This window comes from Malania oleifera, chromosome 4, assembly GCF_029873635.1.
Source record: "Malania oleifera isolate guangnan ecotype guangnan chromosome 4, ASM2987363v1, whole genome shotgun sequence".
Lineage (NCBI taxonomy): Eukaryota > Viridiplantae > Streptophyta > Magnoliopsida > Santalales > Ximeniaceae > Malania > Malania oleifera.
The window spans coordinates 119033479-119060936 of record NC_080420.1 but is presented as its reverse complement, the minus strand read 5'-3'; positions in this window follow the sequence as shown (position 1 = coordinate 119060936).

Below are 27458 nucleotides of genomic sequence, written 5' to 3'. Positions count from 1 at the left end.
GCAGAGGACTAGGTCGCGAAGATCGAAAGGATTCTAGAGGTTTTACACTGCACAGATAAGCAGAGAGTCATTTACGCTACCTTCCAGTTGTCTGGAAAGGCTGGGCTATGGTGGACTGTGGTGAGTCTGCTGGAGAAGCAGAGAATCAGTCCAACAGAGATGACGTGGAGCCACTTCAAGGAAGTGTTCTTTAAGAGATACTTCTCGGCCTCCACACGTGATGCTAAGGCGGATGAGTTCTCTATTCTGATACAGGGAGATATGACGGTGCAGGGGTATGTTGCTCGGTATATAGAGCTATCCCATTTCGCGTCGCATTTGATCTCGAAAGAGTACGAGAAGACTCAGAGGTTCGAAAAGGGCTTGAGGAAAGACATCCACAGATTAGTAGGTATGCTACAGATCCGTGAGTTTTTGATTTTGGTGGATAAGGCCACTGTGATTGAGACCAGCATCAAAGAGGATGGGGTGGATCAGGAACCAAAGAAGAGGCTAGTGCCATCTGGTTCTTGTCATGGATCATGGAAAAAGAGGAATAGTGGCTCAGGCTACCACTAGAATACCGAGCATCAGGGTTCTCAGGTGGACCAGTTGCGCGATGGTTGTATCATGTGCCACAGATGGCATGAAGGTGAGTGCCAGTCATTTGGGGGTAACTACTATAGTTGTGACAAATTAGGCCATATGGCTCATGACTGCCGCACACCGAAAAGAGACACGCCTGCATCTAGTGTGAATCGGGGTAGCAATCAGATACCTCGAGGAACCATCCAGGAGAACACATCTCCAGCGTGGGTATATTCTCTTACTCCAGTGGATGCTAACTGTGTGGGGAATGTAGTGACAGGTACCTTGTTATTGCTTTCAAATAGAGCTGTTATTTTATTTGATTCGGGTGCAACCCATTCTTTTGTATCTATGAGCTTCGTAAAGCTGTGTGGGGTTGAGACTCAAGTTATGAATAAGGGGTTATCTGTAGCTACACCATCTGGAAGTGTAACATCCTATAGGAGGATGTTGGGAGGCTGCCCAATGGAAATTCAAGGAAGGCTGCTACCGACGAATCTTGTGGTGTATGATATGTTTAGTTTTGACGTCATACTGGGGATGGATTGGCTATCCTCCAGTTATGCTGTGATCGACTATCGTGGAAAGGTGGTAGTGTTCAGACCTCCTAGGGGGTAGGAGTATGAGTTTGTAGGATCATGTGTGCATTCGACGCCACAGATTCTATCAGCATTATAGGCAAGGAGGTTACTCTTGGACGGATGTCAGGAGTACCTAGCTTGCATGACAGAACCACCACGGGATGAGTTAAAGCTTGAGGATATTCGAGTGGTTAACGAGTTCCTGGATGTGTTTCTTGAAGACTTACCCAGTTTACCTCTGGATCGTAAGGTGGAGTTTACGATAGAGTTGTTGCCTGGCAAGACACTGATCTCTAAAGCTTCATACCGGATGGCTCCAACAGAACTTCAGGAGTTGAAGGAGCAGTTGTAGGAATTACTGGACAAGGGCTTTATTCAACCTAGTGTTTTGCTCTGGGGAGCTCCAGTTTTATTTGTGAAGAAGAAGGACGGGTCAATGTGCATGTGCATTGATTACCGTGAGATCAACAAGGTGACTATGAAGAACCTTTACCTATTGTCTCGTATTGATGATCTCTTTGACCAGCTACAGGGGACGCAGATCTTTTCAAAGATCGTCCTACGATCAGGGTATCATCAAGCGAGGGTTAGATTTGAGGACGTTGCAAAGATTGCTTTCCGAACTAGATACAACCACTACGAGTTCTTAGTCATGCCTTTTGGGTTGACTAATGCTCCGGCAATGTTCATGGATATGATGAACAGGGTTTTCCATGAGTACTTGGACCAGTTTGTAGTTGTTTTTATCGACAACATTCTAGTATACTCGAGGAGTCCGGAAGAGCATGAAAACCATCTGAGGTTGGTGCTACAGATTCTACGAGAGAGGAAGTTGTATGCCAAGTTGAATAAATGTGGGTTCTAGTTGAATTAGGTCGCATTTTAGGCCATGTGGTGTCTAAGGGCGGTGTCTTAGTTGATCCTAGTAAGATTGAAGTTGTAGTTGACTCGGTGAGACCAAAGAATGTGCAAGAGGTTTGGAGTTTCTTAGGACTAGCGGGTTATTATCGTCGGTTCGTGGAGGGATTCTCTAAGTTGTCTGGGCCTCTGACACGATTGACCAGGAAGGATGTGAAGTTTGATTGGACCGAAGATTGCAAGCAGTGTTTTCAGGAGTTGAAATAGCAACTGGTTACTGCTCCGGTCTTCACTATTCCTTCTGGGGATGTCGGTTTTGTGATTTATAGTGACGCATCTCTAAAGGGTTTGGGATGTGTGCTTATGCAACAGGGTAAGGTAATAACTTATGCTTCTTAGAAACTCAAGGAATATGAGAAGAATTACCCTACGCATGATCTGGAATTGGTTGTTGTAGTTTATGCATTGAAGATCTGGCAACACTACCTGTATGGTGTTCAATGCAAAATTTTCACTGACCACAAAAGGCCTCAGATACTTTTTCACGTAGAAGGAGTTGAACATGAGGCAGAGAAGGTGGCTTAAGCTGATCAAAGACTACGATTACACCATCAGTTATCACCCAAGGAAAGCTAACGTGGTAGCTGATACGCTGAGTCAGAAGTCGAAGCATGCAACAGTATCTACAGTTGCAGCTCAGCATCATATCAAACGAGATCTGGAAAGCCTAGGCATAGAGTTGGTGGTCGGAGATCATTATGCTTTCATTGCTAGCTTGATGATCCAGCCAACTTTATTTGAGCATATTAAAGCCGTGCAGGCTAGTGATGCAGAGTTAGTTGAGATTGGGGAGAAAGTGTAATAGGGGTTGGCTGCGGATTTTAACATCTCTGAGAGAGGTGTATTGAGGTTTGGGACCAGGCTATGTGTTTCGAACGACGATGAGATCAGAAGGACTATTTTGGAAGAAACACATCATTCTTTGTATACGGTACATCCTGGTAGCACGAAGATATATCAAGATTTACGTGAGTCTTTCTGGTGGAGTGGTATGAAAAGGAAGATTTCTCGGTTGGTGGAGCAGTGTCTAATGTGTCAGCAGGTGAAAGTTGAACATTAGAGGTCGGCAAAGCCGTTACAACCCTTAGCTATTCTATAGTGGAAATGGGAGCACATTTCCATGGATTTTGTTACCAGATTGCCGCCAGCGCTTCACGGGAAAAATTCCATTTGGGTAATCGTGGACAAGTTGACAAAATCTGCTCACTTTGTACCAATGAAGGTTAGCTACTCTTTAAGTAGGCTAGCAGACCTGTATGTGTATCAGATAGTCATAATGTATGAAGTACCAGTTTCCATTGTGTCAGATCGAGACCCAAGGTTTACCTCTCGACTCTGGAAGAGCTTGCAGGAAGCACTGGAGACGAAGCTTACTTTTAGTACAACGTTCCACCCCCAGACTAATGGACAGTAGGAGAGAACAATACAGACCTTGGAGGATATGTTACGAGCTTGCATATTAGACTTCGACTGTGGTTGGATGCAGTTTCTGCCACTAGTAGAGTTTGCCTATAACAATAGCTTCCAGGATAGTATCGGGATGGCACCATTCGAGGTTCTGTATGGTCGAAATTATCAGTCTCCTCTATACTAGGATGAGGTTAGTGATTGTCACATTTTAGGACCTGAACTCGTGTAGTAGGTGTCTGAGAAGGTGGGTTTGATACGAGATAAGATTAAATCGGCTCAGAGTTGGCAGAAGAGTTATGCGGATGTTCACCGCTGTGGGTTGGAATTCGAGGTGGGGGTAAGATATTCTTGAGAATCGCTCTGATGAAGGGGGTAATGAGATTCGAGAAGAAAGGCAAGCTGAACCCGAGGTATATCGGACCATTCGAGGTTCTTGAGTGAGTGGGTCTTGTAGCCTACAGGATTGCACTACCCCCAGCGCTCTCAAGGATCCATGATGTGTTTCATGTATCCATGTTGAGGAGGTACGTGTCGGATCCATCGCATGTTATTAGTTTTGAGAACTTGGAAATTAGGGACGCTTTAGAGTATGAGGAGGTACCTGTTCAAGTTCTGAACCATAAAGTTCAGAAGTTACGTACCAAGGATATACCGCTAGTGAAGGTATTGAGGTAGAATCACGAGGTTGAGGGAGCTTCTTAGGAGTTGGAAGCAGAGATACGCCGAAAGTATCCACAGTTGTTCTGAAAGGTAGTTTGGATAGTAGATTTAGTTGAGTACGTGTGAATAATGCTGCTATTGTATTGTAATAGGTGGTTAGTCTTTGGGGGTATGTGTTACTGTGAACTCTCGAGACGGTATATGTATGTAACCATGGTATTCCTCCGCCATAAGCGAGGGTATGTATGTATTGTGATGGGGTTGCGTTGTAAGTGGTCGCTAGCTCTTCCTAGAGTCGGGTATGTGTATTCGGTTGTGTGGATGAGTTCGTAAATGGGAGATTACAAATTTCAAGGAGGAATTTTTTTAAAGAGGGGAGATTGTAAGAACCCGACCCGTGAGATATGGAATACATAAATGAGAAAAGGGTAAAATAGTAAATTGAGCAGGCTTCATCAACGAAACCAGTGTTTTGTCAATGAAGGCCCTTCTATTGTTTGGCGATGAAATGCAGAGGTTTGTTGACGAGGAGAAGCTAAGAGATTTTGGGAAATCCTGAAATCTCAGGCTCGTCGACAAGGCCACCGCAATGTCGATAAATTTCCTTCGCTAGCTCGTCGACAAAGATGCCGCCTCGTTGACGAGGTTGGCCAGGTCAAAGGCTCTATAAATATCCTTTTTCTTTGCTTCTAGGCTAAGTTACCAAAATTCTCCCTCTCTTTCTCTAGAACTTGAAGCTTCACTCTCTCTCTCTCTAGATTTCTTCGTTGTTCGTTGTTAGAATCGACGATCCGAAGTTACTGCGAGGATCAGGGAAGGAATCTCTACGTGTTCTGTGAAACAGATCTTCATTTTGAGGTCTTCGGGTTTTGACCCAAAAATCGAGGTAAGGCTTGGTTTTCATTTTCGTTTTGGTAGATCTGAGATCCTATTTACTATTATAGACCCATATTGCAAATCTTCAGGATCTTCATGCTTTCATGTGCCATTACTTGATTTGCTAAGATGAACCTACATATACACTTGATAGCCATCAAATACCTAAGTATTTGTCATTATCAAAAAATCCAGGTGTGACCTATAAGGTCAATATCAACCCGTCCTTCTTTGTTTCAAACAATACTGGTGCTCCCTAGGGTGAAACACTCGGTTGGATGTATCCCTTATCTAGTAGCTCCCGTAGCTGCTCCTTTAATTCCCTCAGTTCTGCTGGAGCCATACAATATGGAGCTTTCAACAATAGCGCCGACCCTGGAGTCAACTCTATAGCAAACTCCAACTCGTGATCTAGAGGTAATCCTAGCAAGCCCTTTGGAAATACATTTGGGAACTCGCTTACTACTGGAATCTCCTCCAGCTTAAGTTCTTCTTTCGAATTTTCTTTCACACACATTAAGTGCCCCTAACATTTCTCCGGATGTAACCTCCTAGCCTGAATAGCTGAAAGAATACGTGGTTCAGAACGCACACACGATCCTACAAACTTGAATTCCTGCTCCCTAGGAGGCCTGAATACTACCTCTCTCTTGTGGCAATTGATACTGGCATAACTAATTGATAACCAATCCATTCCGAGAATGATATCAAAGCTATGCATATCAAACATAATTAAACTGACAAGTAATACTCTCCCCTGAATCTCTGCTAGGAAATCTCGAATCTCCTTACTACATACGACTACTAACCCTGAAAGAAAATTGTTTAGAATCTTAGTACCCTACATATATGCTACAACTATAATACTATAAGACTCATTTCAATGAATTAACGTTCCTACTAAATACATACTCTACTAACTTGATACTCTCATTCTAGCTCAAGTCCGCCCATTCACTCAGAAACAAAATCGTCAATGGATTGCCGTGATTTTCTGAACCCGTCGACTATTCCAGAAAAACACAGAAGTACGTCAATGGATTTTTGTCTCCAAGCACTCGAAGCAAAACTTGAAATTCCTATCCTCATCCTATACTCTGGTAAAGTCATCCATCCTAGTCTGCAGAACCTAATAACCTAGGCTTTGAGCATTTCCATAACCGGGCAATGTAAATCTCATCACCCTTCCGACTGGTTAAGTCTCTGATACCATCTGTAACTCCTCGACCCTCTAGGTGACCCTGGAGTGCTACTAACATACATAATATGCATATCTCTGATAATAAACACAAACTATTCGCCCTAATAAGGGACATACAGGTGTATCATACTAATCTGTATTCTCATGTACAGCGAAAAACATAAAAGTTCATACATTTTCTGATAAACTACCAGAGTATCTAACTGTTTCTTACATACATTCATTCGTACTAAAACAAAATTTGCTATTACAATCCCCAAAAGACATCCTAACCAAAAATCTAGTACATATACAAAACTTACATAAACTAAAACAACACTTCGCTCCAAAGTCCCTATAGAAATCTAGGACCAGTTTCCTGTAGGACTTGAAACAAAGGTTGTATATTGGGGTGAGACACTTCTCAATAAGGTAGATCACATTACATCAGTGTGTGACAACATCAGCTTATTTCAGTAGAAGCAGTTAAACATTTAAAACATTCTCAATAATGTAATATAAGATATATATATATATATATATATATATATATATGTATGTATGTATGTATGTATGTATATTTTCTGCAATAAATAATTTAGCATCATTACAAGCAAGAGTTCCCGAGGTTAGGGCAGGGTATAGGCTTATACACTGTACAATCCCTCTACTCGGTACTCAACCCTGTGACTTTGCCTATTTTAGTTTTTAAATCATGTATATGTATATAGAACTCATCCCAGCTTTGAAACATCATAACTAAGCCATCTACTACCCCCACGGAAAGGGTTGTGCGATAATAAAACTCTGATCTAGCCCTATTCGTGCAAGCATTGTCAGGCATCACGTTCTCTCCAGTCCGATTTGGCCATCACCACCTTGGCCCTTAGGTCGACCAGTGGCCCATCGTACCAATCGATTATCTCGATACCCACACCAAAAAAATTGTCGTGTGGTTGTACTGTATCTCATATTCTAGCAATAGTACCACGCTTATTAATAATAATGAGCTTTTTAAGGCTCTCTGATAACAAGCTTATCTAAAACTTTATTAGTAACAAGCTTCCTAAGGCTGTTCCCACATCATATATACAATTTATAATAAAAGCATAATAATCTATTTCATTCCATAAATCATCTAAGAAATTCTAGTATTTTTCACAAACTTACTCATACATTCTTTCTTACATTCATTTTGTGGTATAAATTGGCACACGCATACTCTCGGTTTAACCCTTTCATGCATAGTGTTCGGTATCTAACCGACATCTCTTTTCTATATTTCCTAATAATCATTTGGAACTCCAGTTCCCATATTTCATAAACATGTTTTTCATTTCAGTACATTTATGTAATGACCCGAAGAATAATGTTATTTAAATGATAAAGAGAAAGAGAAATGGGAACAGGAACAGAAGGAGGCATCATACTTATTTGGAAGTGAGACCCAATTGTTAGATATAACATTATCAGTAGCTACACCATCAGGGTCAGTGATGAGATGTCAAAGGGTACGTAGAAGCCATCCAATAGAAATTCAGGGGAGAGTGCTACCAGCAGATCTGATTGTAATGGATATGTGTGGGTTTGATATAATATTGGGTATGGACTGGTTGGCTGCTAATCACACCAGTATTGATTGTTGTCAGAAAGAAGTAATTTTCAGACCTCCTAGAGGGCAGGAATTTAGATTTGTTAGTTCACGGGTACGTACTCCACCGCAGTTGGTGTCAGCTATACAGGCAAGAAGATTACTCTGGGATGGAAGTTAGGGATTTGTGACTTTTATAAAGGAAGCCTTAGAAAATGAATCGAAGCTTGACAGTACCCCAGTTATGTGGGAATTTTTAGATGTTTTTCCTAAGGAACTACCAAGATTACCTCCCGAACGTGAGGTGGATTTTCCTATAGATTTTCCTCCAGGGATAGCGCCGATCTCTAACGTTCCCTACCATATGGCTCCAGTTGAATTGGGAGAATTAAAGGAGCAATTGCAGGATTTGTTGAACAAGGGGTTTATACAACCCAGTGTATCGCCATAGGGAGTTCCAGTGTTATTTGTAAAGAAGAAAGACGGGTCTTTGAGGATGTGTATTGATTACAGAGAAATCAACAAGGTTACTATCAAGAATAAATATCCTCTACCCCGCATAGACGATTTGTTTGATTAGCTCCAGGGTACACGGGTATATTCCAAGATCGACCTTAGATTAGGGTATCATCAGGTGAGAGTAAAGGCGGAGGATGTTGCAAAGACAGCCTTCAAGGACCAGGTATGGGCACTACCAATTCCTCGTTATGTCGTTTGGTCTGACAAATGCCCCAGCTGTGTTCATGGACTTAATGAATAGAGTTTTTCACCAGTATTTAGACCAGTTTGTGGTAGTTTTTATTGATGATATACTGGTATATTCAAAAAATTCTGAGGATCATAAGGGGCATTTAAGGCAGGTACTGCAGACACTCAGGGAGGAGAAGCTTTACGCTAAGTTTAGTAAGTGTGAGTCCTGGCTTGAGAAGGTTGCATTTTTAGGCTATGTGATCTCAGGAGATGGTATATCAGTGGATCCCGACAAGATTGACGCGGTGGTGAATTGGGCTACGCCAAGGAATGTACAGGAAGTCAGGAGTTTCTTGGGACTGACAGGTTATTACCATTGATTCGTTGAGGGGTTTTCAGTTTTGTCAGGACCTCTTACGTGTTTGACTAGGGAAAATGCCAGATTTGTGTGGGATAAAGAATACGAGCAGAGTTTCCAGGAATTGAAGCAGGGGCTCATCATTACACCATTTTTAACGATTCCTTCTAGAGGTGATGGTTATGTTATCTACAATGACGCGTCTTTGAAAGGGCTTAGTTGTGTACTAATGTAGCATGATAGGGTGGTAGCGTATGCGTCCAGGCAGTTGAAAAAATATGAAAAGAACTACCCTACTCACGATCTGAAATTGGCTGCGGTTGTACATGCACTGAAGATCTGGAGACATTACTTATATGGTGAGAGGTGTGAGATATTTTCTAATCACAAGAGTCTAAAGTATTTCTTTACGCAGAAAGAGTTGAAAATGCAGCAAAGGAGGTGGTTAGAACTCATCAAGGATTACGAATGTACCATCGGTTACCACCCAGGTAAAGCAAATGTGGTGGCTGATGCTTTGAATCGCAAATCAGAGGATACAGCGCAGTTAGCAGTAGTAGTTCAACACCCAATTCAGATGGACTTGAAAAAGCTTAGTGTGGAGTTAGTAGCAGATGATCCTCAGGCGTTCATGGCCAGTTTAGTTGTACAACCCACACTTTATGAAAGAATTAAAGCTGCTCAGAGAAATGATCCCGAAGCAGTGGAGGTTCTAGCTAGAGTTCGAGATGGTCAGGGAGAGGAATTCAACATTTTCGATGATGGAGGTCTGAGATTTCGTACCAGATTGTGTGTGCCTGTAGATGATAGTATTAGGAGGATGATTCTAGAAGAGGCACACAAATCTTTATACACTGTTCATCCTGGCAGTACGAAAATGTATAGGGACTGCGGGAGTATTTCTGGTGGAGTGGCATGAAGAGGGAAATAACATAATTTATGCAGCAGTGTTTGACGTGCCAGCAGGTTAAAGCTAAGCACCAGAGGCCGGCTAGTCAGTTGCATCCACTTTTCATTCCCGAATGGAAGTGGGACCACGTATCCATGGATTTTGTTACTGGGTTACCGCCGGCGCCACATGGTCAAAATGCCATTTGGGTGGTGGTTGATAGGTTGACAAAGATAACTCATTTTTTGCCCATTAAGGTTAACTACCCTATGAACAAGTTAGCAGAGATTTACATATAGGAGATTGTTCGACCCATAGAGTGTTGGTATCCATAGTCTTGGACCGTGATCCACGTTTTACATCATGATTCTATAGGAGCTTGCAAGAGGCACTTGGGACTCAGCTAGCATTCAACACCACTTTCCATCCTTAGACAGACGGCTAGACAGAGAGAACGATTCAGATACTTGAGGATATGTTGCGAGCATGTGTACTGAATTTTGGGGGTAGCTGGACTCAATTTTTGCCGCTAGTTGAATTTGCTTATAATAACAATTATCAGGCTAGCATCGGCATGGCACCATACAAGGCTTTATATGGCAAAAAATGCTGATCTCCTCTTTTTTGGGATGAAGTCGGCGAGAGGAGAGTTTTAGATCCTAAGATGGCTCAACAAGTGTGCGATAGAGTTCGACTCATTCGAGATATAACCAGTGGAGTACAGAATTGGAATTTGAAGTGGGTGATCACGTATTTCTAAAAATCGTGCCATTGAAGGGGAACATGAGGTTTGGGAAGAAGAGTAAGTTGAGCCCTAGGTTTATTGGCCCATTTGAGATACTATAGAGGATTGGGTCAGTGGCTTATTGTTTAGCTCTACCACCATCTTTATTTAGGATTCACGACGTGTTTCATGTCTCTATATTAAGGAAATACGTCCCAGATCCTTTCCATACCATTAGCTATGTAGAATTGGAACTTAGTGGTGATCTAGTGTACGAAGAAGCTCTGGTGCGAATTCTAGATAGAAAAGAACAGGTATTGCACAGCAAAAGGATACCATTAGTAAAAGTCTTGTGGATGAATCATGCAGTGGAAAAAGCCTAGTGGGAGCTTAAGGATGAGATCAGACAAAAATATCCCCACTTATTTAGTGAACCCTGCAGTGATGTATAGATTAGAGTAGTAGTAATTTTATTTTGTTTGTATAATGTAATTGTAATATGGAGTATAGGATAGGTAGTGTTTTGGTTTTGGGAGAATTTTCCTTTTATAGTTGTAATTTCCTAGAACTACCCATATAACCACGATATTCCTCCGTCATAAGCGAGGGCGGGTAATAAAATAAGTAGACCGTTTTGCCTTCTCAGAAGGAGGAATCATATATATAATAAATTTCGAGGACGAAATTTTATAAGGAGGGGAGAATGTAACGACCTGAAGAATAATGTTACTTAAAGGATAAAGAGAAAGAGAAATGGGAATGGGAACAAAGGAGGAGCAGACTTGACGACATTGCATTTTGAATATAATAACCCAAGAAATTTTTCCAGGTCTCATCGACGAACACAGAGGTTTCATCGACGAGGTCCCGTCTTGTCGACGAGAAGATACTGAGAGAGGATTTTGGGAAATCTAAAATTTGTCGACAAACTTTCTACAGGACTCGTCGATGAAGTGACGTGGCTCGTCGACGAATCTCGCAGTATAAATAGCCCTAAACTCAGTTTAATAGCAGAAAAATCAACGCAACTCTCTCTCTCTCTCTCTCCCTCCTACGACCTCTCCTCCATCTCTCTTCGATTTCGGGCTTGTCAGTCGCCGGATTGACGAACTGAGGCCACCACAACGCTCTTGACGAAGTTCTCTCCAAGTTTACCGGAGCAGATTGTCGGTGGAATTGAGTTGAATTTCTTCCTAAAATCAGGGTAAAGTCTTTTAGTCAGTTTTTGAACTTTTGGCAGTTGTAGGAAATGAAGTAGGCAAAGAAATAATGATATTCTATTCTAGTGAATGTTATTTTCAGGGTATTGAGTAGGAAGCCCTGCGGGTGTTAGACTAGTATACCATAGGGGCTTTCTAGTAATCAGGTAAGGGAAACATGCTATGTTAGGAAACTCTTTTATGATTTCAGCATGAATTATATATTTTTATCAAATTATTATTCAAATTTTATATATATATATATATATATATATATATATATTACAGTTTCTAGAACTTGATAATATTAGTATGTATTTGTGTGGTTTGAGTCAATAACAGAAACAGTACTATATTTATAGAATTTGTGACTACCATGTTTATATTCATTAACAGAAATACCATAATATTTGCATGATATAGAATGACGAATTTTTCAGTGAACAATATACTCAAAAATATGCATTTTCAGTAATTCTAGAATAACATGTTTATCAGTACCATAACGCCCCAATATATAGAAATTCAGACAACTGTTCAGTTATATAGAAAACAGATTTTCAGTCAATTTATTTAGAATTTCAGATAAATTCTATGGGGTTATGGTTATTTTAGAAATCACAGTAAAAACAGTATATTAGAGATATCAGTTACCTATATAGTATCAGACCTGATGGATTAGACAGTAGAGCACGGTACCGTAACTACAAATATTCAGTTTAGAGTGCGACCACTTTACTCAGATAGTAAGTGGTATGAAGTCGATCATGCCTACATCAGGACAGACTCTCCATCAGATATGGGTTGAGGGGACCGATCAGACTGTCAGAGTTCAGTTGACTTACCCTGGTCGGCCAGCCAAGATAGGTCCCGCCTTTGGGCCGCACAACCCTATCATGAGGGGTTAAATCATGACATACAACCATTTAGGGAAATTTTCTTAGATATTATAAGTATAAGTAGATTGTTTAGAAATAGTAGTATTAATATGAAAAGTAGTTTCATACAAATTGGCATGTTAAATAATATAGTTGATGGTTTTATTATACGTTATGTAATATCAACATTTTCAGATTCAATTATTCATATTATTCCTAAATCAGATTATTTTTACCAAACTATAGTTCAGTGGCCACACACTAGTAATAACATGTTTTGTCTTACTGAGCGTTGGTTCATTCCAGTGTTGAATTATTTTTCAGATGAACCAATTAGGCGAGCGGAGCAGACTTGCAGGTAGATGGGCTATTGTACTGCTCTTTTTGAGAGTGAGTATTCTAGTTTTGGAATGACATGTTTTTGTAAACCCTTGGTATCAGTAAGGGTAGCTTTGAGGAACAGTGATGTTTGTATATCATGGAATGGTCTGACACTCTAGTATTGTATTATATGTGGATTTATTTTATATGAATGGCCTTCCGCTGTTTAGGTTAGTGTTGGATATTAAAATAAGGGAAAAAAATTTTATTTTATTTTCAATTCCTATTTCATATCATATGCCACACTCATTTGATTAAGTATACAATACATAGTAAAATGGTTCGTAAAATATCATTTAAACTACAAACAAGAGTTTCAAGCATCTCTTACTTTAAGTTTAATACAAAAATAAATGAGTTTTGAGAAGTTTGGATATCATACGCTAAAACCCTAGTTTACCAAAATCGTAAAATCGTAAAAACGACCATTTTACCCGATAAAATTTTCCAAATGAACAATCATAACGTACATATAAACATAAGTTACAGTTCTACCAGTTTAGTTTTTTAAAATAATTGATGTAAACAAATCGTCTTACCTATTTCCTAAAAAATAACCTGAGACGCTTGAAAATTGAGCCCTAACTTTTTCCTGAGTTTGAGAATCCACTCTACTAGACTTGTAGATATTCACTCCTTGATCCTCGTGGTAACTTCAGATCGTTGAAATGGGCAACAATCGGCGAAAGATCGAAATGAGAGAGAGAGAGAGAGAGAGAGAGAGAGAGTTGAGAGTTATATAAAAAAATACATAACTTTACTCTTAAGTAACTTTAAAATATCTTCTCCAAAATATTTATAAATAAATATCTAAAAATATATCTTCTAATATATATATATATATATATATATAAATCTCCTCTAAAATATTTATTATTATTATATTTATTTTTTTCGGATTACTACACCAAGGCAAGGTCATATATTTTCCTCCCTATGCATCCATCCAAAATTAAGTTTAGATGAAATTAATTACAGCAAGGTAGTGATAATGATAACTTCTGAACAACATAATGATAACTTGGTTCTGATCAACAACCGATTAACAAAAAATACTCCCAGCACCCAAGAATCTCTAGTCGTAAGAAATGATACCATTCACGATGCTCAACAATTGGTCAATCACGTTCCTTTGTCAAAATAACATTCACCAATAATTTCTATTCAATAAAAACACATTTACATTATTGTATTCTCAAGGTCATGCGGCGTCCAACTAAATTTCACCCAAATTAAATATATCTCCTAACTAAAGCTGGGCCACGATAATGCTAAAAGTAGTAGAGCACATCAAAATTAAAGTTTGGCTTTCGTCGGCGAGGGCCGGCGGCGACGCCGTGCAATTCCCGGCTCCGTGGAAACTCTGGGCGCAGGAGAGGACATCGTTCACGACGCGCAACACCGACGCAATCGCCTTCATGTAACCGCCTGTCCCGAAAAACGCAGCGGCCTCCGCAAGCTGAACCACCACGTCGCCTAGATGCTGCAAGCAGCCGGCGAGGGCTTGCCGCACATTTGGGTCGTTTGCATCCTTTTCTAAATCTTTGATTAGGTTTTGTATGTTGGTGGCGTTGGCTATCGTGTGCTTGAGGGCGGCGAAGCCAATTTCCTTCAGGCTGCCAGTCTTCCCGACGGGAATGGACTCGTTGAAAGCTTTGCAGAGCGCGGGGTTGAAGACTTGCTCGCACGTTTTGGACGTGAAGGGGTTTTTGAAGGGAAGGGGGAAGTGGAACTTTTCCTCCTCGTCTCCGGCGCTGTCGGCAATCAACCGGTGGGGAGCGAGGAGGAGGAGGATAAAGCTGAGAATTGGGAAGATCATGGTGGACTTAGTACTGCGGTCTGTAGATTTGTTGGTAATTTCTCGTGGAGACCCGCGAGGCACGAGTCTCTTTTAGTCCACACATTAAAAGTAGCTCATCTACACATGGTATATTTTTGAATCCCATACCCTCATCTTGACATGTGTCGTGGAAGCATGAATGCGTGTTTTGTGAAGGTTTTTACGAAAATAAAAGATTTAAATATAATAAACATAATTATACGGTTGTTGGTAGAATATATACAAAAATGTATCCAACTAAAAAGTTAGTTTCTACTCAAAATAATGGTACAATTAGTGCTTAAATGGAGTTGTGTTAGGGAGGAACAAGTTCGTTCTATTCCTATGCATGCAACACACCAATTCACGTAAATAAATTGAAACCGATTATTTAAAAGATGATTTTGGTTTGCATGCATGCAACTGCACACCCTTACATAAAATTGACTTTCAGAAAGTATGTTTTGATGATTCTTTTTGTCATGCCCTGAACCTGATAAATGGGGCCCAGGGAGTGATGTGATCCAATCACCTGTGTCTGATATCATAACCTCAATTACGCAGTGAAAAAATAAATAAACATCCTCAATAATATAACAGAGTTCCATATAAACATCCCAAAAAGGACTTCCCAACATCGAGTATCCATATATAAATATCAGAAAAAAAAAAAAAAAAAACATAAGCCCAAAAATACATCCAAAATTTGTACCCTCTCACAAAAATGTTATGCCAACAAACCCAATCACAAGCTCGCTAAGCTCGATCACACGGAAGTTTTGAAAAAGAAAAGTTGAATTGTATAATGGGTGAGACACATCTCAGTAAGACAGAATAGATTAATACCAATGTGTGACTATCATAAGTTTAGTATATACAAAATATCATCAGTTGTTAATTAACCACAATTATAAAACCATTCTCAGACCATACTCACACACACACAATTATTTATAAGAGAAAGTTCTCAAGGATAGGGGATATTATATGCCCATACATGTAACTCCCCTATACTCTAATACGTTATGCAACTTGGTATAGCTACAACTGATACCTATCAGGGCACTCACCTTTCTCAGGAAGCCCTCGAGCGAAGAGTTTACTTCTCCCCAAATACATATAATACAACTATACACACACACACACACACACACACACACACACACATGCACAAGCGCACACACACACACACACAATTATTTATAAGCGAAAGTTTTCGAGGATAGGGGAGATTACACACCCATACCTATAACTCCCCTATGCTCTAATACGTTATGCAACCTAGTATAACTACAATTGATACCTATCAGGGCACTCACCTTTCTCAACAAGCCCTCGGGCGGAGAGTTTACTTCGCTCCAAATACATATAATACTACTATATTTAATACATTTAATAATTTGTTACTTTACTTTGTATGCTAGTTATCTCTATAAAACCCAACTCTTCATAATATCTATTTTCACATGCTCTGCTCTCTTATCACATACTCTGTTATCACATTTCACATTCTCTGTCTTCATATATTCTGTATTCACATACACTATTTTGTATTTACATGCACTGTTCTATTATACTCTGGTTAAATATACAAATATAAATTTAGAACTCACTACCAGATGGATAAAAATCGACATGCCTCCCCCCCTAAGACAGGTTGTGTGGCCCGTAGGCTGGACTTAAATCTGGTTGGCCCACTAAGCCATAGGTTCGGTCACCCGAATAGACACATGAAGAAAAGCAATTTTTGAAGTTCGGGTGCCTAAAAAATGGTTCGGGTGGCTGAGTCTAAGGCAATTTCCAACTTGCACGAGGTTTGGTCGCTTGGGCCTAAGTTCGGTCGCCCCAGGTGTAACAACCTGCTTAATTAACTTGATTTTTTTTCCCACTGTAATATTATCATACTCTGATACCATAACATAATCCTAAGCAGCGAGAAGCACAATCATATAAACAAAACCTAACCTATTACATACAATACAAAACCAATACCAGAGTACTACTGTGTTTCCAAAATATACACATATAACTATATTTCAAAAATTCCCTCAACTATACTGGGATACACAAAAACGCTCCCAAAAATGATACTCACTCTCTGACAGGGCACTATAGACGCCCCTCTATTTGCGAGCCTGATCTGCTCGCCTACCTGGATCACCTGAAAAAAATATATCAACACTGGGATGAGCCAACGCTCAGTAAGAGAAAATATGCTATTATTAGTGTGTGGCAAATGAGCTACTACATATCATGAAATATGTTTCATATAAACATGAATAACTGAGTACAAAAGTACAGTACAAATAATAAAACACACCACCCCTTTTCCCCATTGCTTAACGTATCAGTATTATGGTTATAATTCAAAATACTTATAGTGTATATAGTAGGATCCCTGTTTCTGTAAATCAATACGTAAGTAATAATAACTGAAACTGTTCCCTGTGGCTATCTGTGTCATGACATGCCCCTCATGACGAGGTTGTGCAGCCCATAGGCTGGATTTACCCCTGCTGGCCAACCAGGAATAAATCACTGAACTCCGTCAGTCGACCTGCCCTCCTCAACCCATATCTAGATGGGGAGCCTAACCTTTTCTAGGGCCTAGGTGGTCGACCGTACCACGTATATCTGAATAAGTGGTTGTACTCATAAAGTAACATAGTATCTGTAGGAACGGTATCGTGCTCTGTAGCTGCAAGTCCAACAGGGTCTGATATCATATAATATATTTCTATACATAACTAACTGATTTACCATGATTTTGAAGTAATTATAATAATCATGAAGCTGCATAACGTACTGAAATCTGAATAATCATAACATGGAGCTGCATATTCGTAATTCTGGAATTCGTATAATAATGGTACTAAAATCTATAAAATCATGGTGCTAAAGGTCACATAATCATAGTACGTAAATCCGTAAAATCATGGTACTGCTATTCATAAAAATCATGAAACTAGCATTCGTAAAACATATCCCCGTACTACATACATAATCACAAACCACACCATACTAAAATACATAATTTTCGTAAATAAATACACTGTACAATATTTAGAAATATCCTAGCATAGCATATTTTCCTTACCTTAACTTTGAAAAGCCCCTACTGTACTCTAGCCTAATACTTGCAGGGCCTCCTACAAAACACCCTGAAACCAATATTTTTCAGAACTAAACATCAATATTTTTCCGTCTATAACATTTTCTCTAATTGCCACAAGGCCAAAAGGAGACTAAAAGGTCTTACCTTGAATTTGGGATGATTTCCAACTCTGATTTCCGGACGATCCGCTCCGGTAGATGCGTGAAGAACTCCGCCAGGAGCGTCGTGGTAGCTTCGGATCGTCGATCCGGTGACTGGTGGGGCCGAAAATGAAGAGAGAAGGGAGAGGGAGTCGTAGGAGAGAGAGAGAGCGGCGAGTGAATGAAAAAATCCCGTCTTTCCACTATTTATATAGCCCAGCTTGTCGACGAGACACGTCACTTCGTCGACGAGCCCTTCACAAAATTCGTCGACGAAGCCCTGTGTTCGTCGACGAAATTCTGATGACCTTCGTCGACGAAGCCTAGCAAAATTCTGAAATTTTGATTATTTAATATTATCTCCAAAATGCAATGTCGTCAACGAACGCAAGTCTATGGCCTCCTTATGTTTTTGTATCTATTTTCTCTCCCTTTTATTATTATTACATGTTATTATTCGGGTCACTACACCAGGGCATTTTGAACATAAATATTCGGGCGCCCGAGTTGTTGGAAAAAGTCAAGACTTGGGTTTGGTTGACCGTGGAAGTTTTGTAATGACCTGATTATCTAATCATTTAATAAAATATAATACATAAAATCGTCAACCCGAACCCGTGGGTAAAGGGGACACCTGTCATACACTGTAGAACTTAGGCAACAGTAAATGTAAATCACAAACTCATTAGCACAAAATACATAATACCAGAGTCAAGTATATCCCAAAATATCATGTTTATATACAATCTCCCAAAAATACAAAACATCCCTAGGATCCCACATCAAACTCTCCTGATCTTAGTCCAAACTTACCCTTCTAATGGGGTAGCACGACTGACTCAACAGCGATCACGACCCGCCAGTCCTTCTGGGTTTCCTGAAAATCATTTAATGTTCGGGGGTAAGACACTTCTCAGTAAGAGAAAATAAACTAAATACAGCTGTGTGACAACATGAATACTTAATGATAATATAGATATACAGTACATTCTTCATACCAGAAAACATTAATCATATAATAACGACATAAACGTATACCTTCATATTTTTAATAAATCATACAAATCATAACTATCTGGTATAGTTAATAATACTGAAAACATACCCAAGATAAATAATTAGCTGATGTCATGTATTACCCCCCATGACAGGTTGTGTGGCCCGAACGCGGGACCCAACAATGGCTGACCAACCATTGCTGAGTCAAAAGTGTCTGTAAGTATGATGGGCCCACCACACCTTGGTTCGTATTGTCAGGTGGACGTCTACACTCTACACTGAAAGCCACATCGACTATCCATCTCCCACCCCCTCGTGGGGTGGTTAGCACCAATCTGATCATAGATATCTAATCTATAAGCTACGGTACCGTGCTCCTGAACTGAACTAAACTAACATTCAGGTTATGATATCATATAGTACATGATAATATAACATTTAACATAAATAGATTGATAGTCTTTCTATAATTCATAAATACAACCTTGCACCGAACATTTCATAAATATGGCCTTATGCCAAACATTTCATAAATACGGTCTCGCGCCAAACATTTCATAAATACGGCCTCGTGCCGAACATTTCATACATATCATTTTGAATAATAAATCATTATCATGTACTTTAAAACCATAATGTAATACATTCTTTCATAATCTCTGAAATACATACTTCATTCATAACATTGTCATATCATAATACTTCTCACGTAAAGTAATATTCATGCCACATATTTGCTGTATAAAAACATACATTCTATTCTAAAATCATAATTTCTGGCATCTCATGCATATATATACATTTCAACATAATAGCAGTATTTTCCCCAAATGTGCATTTCCTTCATAATATACAGATATAATATATGCTTTCCTGAAAATAAATTTAATAATAAATAATAATAATTTGTATGGAAAATAACTTCTTTAGTTTATTCCCTTACCTAGTACTGAAAAGAAAACCCCCCTAAAAACCTACTCGTCCTGCACCCGTAGGGTTTCCCGAGCAACACCCTGAAACCAACATCTCATAAAACTAAACTTCAATATTTTCATGTAAGTATCATTTCCTATAACTACAAAAAGATCAAATTTGGCATAAAAAACCTTACCTCAACTCAGGAATGAATATCAACAAAGTTCCACTGACGATCTGCTCCAGCAAATGTGCAGAGAACTTCTCCGACAGTGTCATGGTGGCTTCAGAGCCTCGAGCCAGCAGAAATCCAGCCCGAAATCGAAGAGAGAAGGGAGAGAAACCGAAGGGGGAGAGAGAGTGAGTGATTTTTTTTCTTAATTTTCTGCGTTTAAATCCAGGTTTTGGGTTATTTATAGGGCTAGATTCATCGTCGAGACACGTCACCTCGTCAATGAGTCCTATAGAAAGTTCATCGACAAACCTGCATCTTCGTTGACAAATTTCAGACTTCCCCAAAAATCCTCTCTCGGTATCTTCTCGTCAACGAAACTTGGCTTCGTCGACGAGACCCTCTTGTACCCTCGTCAATGAATCCCCTGTTTTCTTCAATGAGGAGTTGATAAATTTCCTCAATTATTACTCCCAAAGCTGCCTCCTTCTATTTCTGTTTTCCTTTCCCTCCCTCTTTATTTAATTTACATATCATTATTCTTCGGGTAGTCACAAGTTTAGTTCAAATTTGTTCAATCACCCGAGCCATAGTCAATAGTTTGACTTTTCAACTGTTCAGTCGACTGAGGCGTTTTCAACGCATGTGGTTTGGTCACATGAAGTCCTTTCAAGCATAAATTTTGGTCTTGATTTTGAGTTAAAATTTAATTGCAAGAACCTAGGGTCTATCTAAGGTCTAGGCTTTTTAATTAAGCCTAAAAACCTAGTGTCGGTCGACTGAAGTCTATCTATGGTCTTTTGGTTATCCTACGGAATATCTCCGACATTATTGAGCTTATAGATTCTACATGCGTGATGTGCACCAATTATTACAGACCTTTGGAATTAATAATTTTGCAAATCCCAGAATGAAAAATACAACTTAAAATACACAAAGGCTTCATGTTCTGCTCCTTGGCAATTCCATGGATTATAGCGAAAGATGTGCTCATTTAAGTGCGTCTCGACTTCCATCTCTCATCTATCATCTGTGCTTAGAAAAGTAAACATATTCATACACTTAGCACATAGATGAGATATTGTGGTTTTTCATGATCAAAACAAAAAACGGACTCAAAAAGTCAACAAAGGATGATGGTCCTGTCCCAACCGCAGGTGGCTAACTTACTTAAGGGTTTTCAATAAGGCTATATCTTAAGGGAGGGAAAAATATAAACAAGTACATGTTGTTAAGCTCTATTCCCTAGTAACAAAAAGATCCTAGCACGTCCCCTAGCCTCACCCAATGGGCTTAGATAAAGTTCAAAGTGAGCGGAATGGTTCATGCGCCCCTAAAGACCTTGTCTCATAAGGGCTAATGATATTGTAACGACCCGAATAATAACGGTATTTAAATAATAAAGAGGGAGGGAAATGGAATCTGTAATGGAAGGAAGCAGCTGACTTCATCGATGACATTGCATTTTGGAGGTGATAATTTCAAGAAAATTTCCTAGGCCTCGTCGACGAAACCCCTATGCTCGTCGACGAGGTCCCGTCTCGTCAATGAGAAGAAACCAAGAGAGGATTTTTGGTAAGTCTAAAATTCATCGATGAGGGTGCAGATTCGTCGATGAACTTTCTACAGGACTTGTCGACGAGGTGACGTGGCTCGTCGACAAATCCCGTAGTATAAATAGTGCAAAACTTCGGATTAATTCAAAAATCCAGCACCGCTCTCTCTCCTTTATCTCTCTCTCTCCTACAGCCTCTCCCTTTTCTCTCTTCGATTTTGGCTTTGTCGTTTTCCAGATGGACGATCTGAGGCCACCACGACGCTCCTGGCGGAGTTCTCTTCAAGTCTGTTAGGGCGGATCGTTAGTGGGATCGAGTCAAATTTCTTCCCAGAATCAGGGTAAGACCTTTTAGTCAATTATTGTCCTTCTGTCAGTTGTAGGAAATGATGTAGGCAAAGAAATATTGATATTATGTTATGAAAAATGTTGTTTTTAGGGTGTTGAGTGGAGAGCCTTACGGGTGTAGGACTTGCTACAGTAGGAGGTTTTTGGCAAAAAACAGGTAAGAGAAATATGCTATGTTAGGTAGTTCTAAAATGATTTATAGTATGAAATTTTTTATTTTTACTAGTTTATTATTCACAGTAGGACATTATACAGATTATTAATTATGAATATTATGTATTAAATTACTGCGTGGCTTGAGAATATAAATATAGTACAGAAGCATGTTTTACAGTATTTCCAGGGCATGTTTTACAAAATATACAGCCAGTGGATATGTTTTATAGTAATTACAGAATACCATGATTATATAGTTTTTAGTACCATGATTATACAGTTTCCAGTACCATGACTTACAAATTACAGTTCAGTTCAGAAATACAGTTGACACAGTTACAGTTTATTTCAATATTATGGTTATTATAGTTTCGGAATCATGGTAAATCAAATAGTTGTATATAGAGATATATTATATAGTATCAGACCCTGTTGGACCACACAGTTACAGAGCACAGTACCGAAGCTACAAATATTTCAGTTCAAAGTGCAACCACCTATTTAGATAATACGTGATAGTAGATCGATCGTGCCCAGACGTGGATAGGCTCCCCATCAGATACGGGTTGAGGAGTGGCCGATCTGACTGAGGGAGTATAGTGGTTTACCCTAGTCAGTCAGCCAGGGTAGATCTCGCCTACGGGTCACACAACCCTGTTATGAGGGGTTAAATCATGATACACAATTATCCACAGGGAAGTTTTCAGTTATTATTATGTATATACAGATTTACAGAGATAGAAAGTATACTTATTTATATTAGAAGTATTTTGAGTAGAAACCTAAAATACAGATATATTAAGCAACATGGAAATGGGGATGGTTTCTATTATTTGTATTGTATTTACAGGTTTAGTTATACATGATTATATAGCAACAAATTTTCATAGTATTGTAACTCATTTGCCACACACTAGTAATAGCATATTTCTTCTTACTAAGCGTTGGCTCATCCCGTTACTTTAACATTTTTCAGGTAATCCCGGTAGGCGAACAGATCAGGCTCGTAGATAGAGAGGCTTCAGCCTATCAGTAGATAGTGAGTATGTTTTTGGAGTATCTTTATATAGCCCTAGGCCAGTTGAGGGTATTTTGGGGAACAGTCGTACATGTATATTTTGGGAAACATTTTAGCATTCTAGTATTGTATATAATTACACATGGTTATATCTATTTGATTTCTGCTTTTCGCTGCCTAGGTTATTGGTTGGGTTTAATCCAGTTTGGTGTCAGAGCATTATAAATTTTATAGTATAAAAAAAAAACCCCAGTTAAATAGCAGGTCGTTATAATTTGGTATCAGAGCCTAGATTGCTAAGTTCTATAGACTTTAGAGTGCAGCGAAAGCAATACTAGAGTATAGGAAAGGATATGAGGTTTGTTCGGTTGTCTGGGTACAAGATTTCCATGGTGGTTTCTGTGTTTTTCCTAGAGTGACGATTTCAGGAAAACCATAGTAAACTATTGTCAAGTTGTGTGTCTAGGTGACAGAACTGGATATTGAGTAAGGTCAGGGAAGGTAATTAATTTTGAATTGGTATAGGATATGTCTGTATAGGAGACAAGGTGCTTAAGTGTGTTTCTTGTTTCAGGATGGACCCGGGAAGCAATGGTACGAATGTTGGGGAGGATAGGCCAGGACCTTCCAACATAGATGGAGGAGATACAGATGTTGTGCTGCGCAGTGTCACTCAGCAGGTGATGGTTGAGATGACCAGGAACTCTTGGGAGCGTGATTGTTCGATTGAGCAATTTACGTGGATGAAGCCCCTATCCTTTGCTGGAGGAGATGACCCGATTATGGCTGAGAATTGGGTCCAGGATATCAAGGAGACGCTGGTTGTGCTTCCATGTACGAATGAACAGAAAGTGGTATTTGTGGCTTTTAAACTGACAGGGGAGGCGAAGCGATGGTGGAGGTCAGCGTGAATGATAGAGGAGTAGAGGCCGGTTCTAGTGTCAGTGACGTGGGACCCATTAAAGGAGTTGTTCTTCAAGCGATATTTCCCTGCTATCATTCGGAGCGCGAAGGCAGCAGAGTTTATGCACCTGGTACAGGGGTAGATGACCGTATCTCAGACGTGGCTCGATTTATCGAGTTGTCGCGTTTTGCTCCTCATCTAGCACCTGATGAAGAGAAAAAGGTAAGGAAGTTTGAAGAAGGACTGAGGCAGAATTTATTTGAGCAGGTGATTGGCTTTAGAGTTTAGACATTTACGGAGGTTGTAGATAGAGCTGCGATCATCGAGAGTGGTATACAGAGGACTATAGAGGCTCAGAGTCAGAGGAAGAGGTCTACACCTCAGGGTTTCAAAGCTGGCTCCAGTTGGGGTCCATGGAGAGGAGGTTGCAATAGGGGAGATCAAAGGTAGATGGTAGGACCTCGTGGGAATCAGAGTATGCCGACTTACCTAGTATGTCAGACGTGTGGGAGACATCATTTGGGGGAGTGCCATGTGACAACCCGAATAATAATGGAATTTAAATAACAAAGAGAGATGGAAATAGAAATAGAAACAGAAGGAGACCGTAGACTTCGTCGACGACATTGCATTTGGGGGATTAAAAAAAAATTTAAGAAATCGCTTGGATTCATCGACGAACACAGGGTTTCATCAATGAAGGCTTTAAGGATTTCGTCGATGAACACAGGACTTCATCGACAAAGAAATATCGAGACGGGTTTTGGTTCCGACTAAATTTCGTCGACGATGATTGAATTTCATCGACGAAATTAATGAGAATTCGTCGACGAAGGATGCGGCTCGTCGACGAAATCCCCTGTCTATATATATATATATATGAAAAATCCAATTTTTAAACTTCATTTTAAGCTTCATATCCACTCTCTCTCTCTCCCCTTCGGCCCTCTCTCTCTCTCTCTCTCACTCTTCGTTTTTGGGCCATTTTTATGCCGAATCGACAATCCGATGTCACCATGATGCTCCTTAGGAAGTTCTCTCCAAATATGTCGAAGCGGATCGTTGGTGAAAGCAAGTTGGAAATCATCCCAAAGTTGAGGTAAGACTTTTTAAATCAAATTTAGTATTGTAATAATTGTAGGAAATGATGTACGTATGAAAATACTGAAGTTTAATACTGAAAATTTTCAATTTTAGGGTATTGAGCAGGAAATCCTACGGGGGTTAGGCTAGGATATTCTAGGGGCTTTTTCAGTAGTCAGGTAAGGGAATAAACTAAAGCAGTTATTTTCCATGCAAGTTATTATTAATTATGGGCACATTTATTTTCAGAAAAGCATATGCTATATTTGTTTATCACATATGAAATGTATGTTTGGAAAATACTGCTATTATGATTAAAATGTATATGTATGTATAAGATGCTAGAAATGATGATTTTAGAATATGAGGTATGACTTTAAACGGTACATGTGTGGCATGAACATTATTTTATGTGAAGTGAATCATGATATGAATGATTTTACGAGTAAAGCATATTTTTAGGTATCTTGAAAAGACGAATTATGCTATATTGAGTTTGACAAATATATGATAAATGAGTTATTTTCAGAATGTAAATACTTGAAACGATTCTGGCGTGAGGCCATATGTATGATTTTGGCACGAGACCGTATTTACTATGATTTTGGCACGAGGCCGTATGTATGATTTTGGCGCGAGGCCGTATTTATAAAATGTTCGGCACGAGGCCGTATTTACGAAATTATGTACTACATGTTATCGGAACCCGAATGTTAGTTTAGTTCAGTTCAAGAGCTCGGTATCGTAGCTATATGTGTAGATCAGATATCTACGTCAGATTAGTGCTAACCATCCCACGAGGGGATGGGAGATGGATAGTCGATGTGGCTTTCAGTAGAGTGTGGACGTCCACTTGGTAATCCGGACCAGGGTGTGGCGGGCTCATTATTCTTACAGACATATTTGATTCGGCAATGGTCGGCCAGCCATTGTCGGGTCCTGCCTTTGGGCTGCACAACCCGTCATGGGGGGTAATTCATGACACCAGCTGGCTATTCATCCTGGGTATATTTTCAGTATTATAGCTGTCGCGACGTCCCAGAGCACGTGTGCCCCGAGCGGCGAAATTAAAAAAATGAGTTTTAATTTTCAAAGAAAAATATGGAATATTGGAGTCGCCACTAACCTTTTAGTGTGCTTAGAACACATGATTACTACCCCGTTATGGGTAGAATGGGCCCACATCACCAGAGCTGGGGTTGGGAGTTCGGTTACGCGAGGGGAAGGTACGAGCACCCCCTACGCGCCCGTTCTTACGAACGGTACCTAATTAATTTAAAATTATCCCTAAGTTAATTTAAAAAGTCTTTAAGTTATTCATTTTATGAGTTTATAAATACACATGAAAAATAAATAAATAAATGAATGTAATATATACATATATATTCCCTCAAAACTTAAGGTACGTGAAACTCGAAGGCTCATACTCCCGCATTAAAATCATAGGGATTTACGTACACGAAAATAAATAGTACTATAAAATAAAATAATAAGAGTAAATATCATAATACATAATACAAAATTTGAATATACCTGAGAAACAAAAATACTAAGAATATTTAATATTAATAATAATAAAAAGTAATAACAATAGTAACAATAATGAAAACATAATACTATGATAATATTCATATACTAATACTACCATATTAATATTGCAACGCTATACTATAATAATAACATACAATGATACCACAATGACACTACATAGATAATTAAAGTGTAATAATTATATACTAATAATAATATCACATAATAATAACGCTTCCTTAGCATATGAACATGTATGTATGATAATAATAAATGACCTATACTCTTATATATGGCAATAATAATACGTAACTCAAATATATATACGTACACTAATAGTAATAATAACATCTATTTTAACACACACACACACACACACACACACATATATATATATATATATGTATATATATATATACCTGCATAATAATAATAATAATAATAATAATAATAATAATAATAATAATAATAATAATAATAATAATACCACATATCTAACAATATACATATGTATATGTATATAATAATAAAGATAATAATTACACCAATAATAATAATAATAATAATAATAATAATAAGCATATTTTAATAATAACAAACCTACCTTAATATTAGAATATAATTAATGATAACATGTACAATATGGAAATAGTTAAAGAAATAAACTAATCCTATAATTAACATGTAAACTATACAATTTGGAAACAAATCAAGTGAAATTATGGGAATAGTTCAAATTATAATCTATTATGCAAATATATATATATATATATATATATATATATATATATATATATATATA